Below are 313 nucleotides of genomic sequence, written 5' to 3' on the forward strand. Positions count from 1 at the left end.
GCTTTACATGGTAGGCTACACAAAAGACACTTTACGGTAAAACAGCACATTTATCACATAAAAACAGATAAAGCAATAAAACCAACACATGAAACTAGTATATTTGAAGCAACTAAAACACAGTGTAGCATACAACTTTGTAAAAATGTGTTGTGACTAGAAGGCTATGTATATATCTTTACATCCTTACACATTCAGTCGGTCCGCTATAGTCTGTTGGGCTTTCTCTCTCCGTTTGATAACAGCCGTATTTCCCTTTCTGCATATTATATTCTTCCCCTCCTTGTTACTTTCCATTAGAAGCTGCTGCTCA

General features: G+C 36.7%; 1 protein-coding gene across 1 annotated transcript in view; it reads left to right on the forward strand.

Moving 5' to 3' along the window:
* The window catches only part of LOC116681765 (cytoplasmic dynein 2 heavy chain 1), a 93,137-nt gene that overhangs the window by 82,729 nt on the left and 10,095 nt on the right, over window positions 1-313 (forward strand). The window lies entirely within an intron of this gene.

The sequence above is a fragment of the Etheostoma spectabile genome, chromosome 3 (genome assembly GCF_008692095.1).
Source record: "Etheostoma spectabile isolate EspeVRDwgs_2016 chromosome 3, UIUC_Espe_1.0, whole genome shotgun sequence".
NCBI lineage: Eukaryota > Metazoa > Chordata > Actinopteri > Perciformes > Percidae > Etheostoma > Etheostoma spectabile.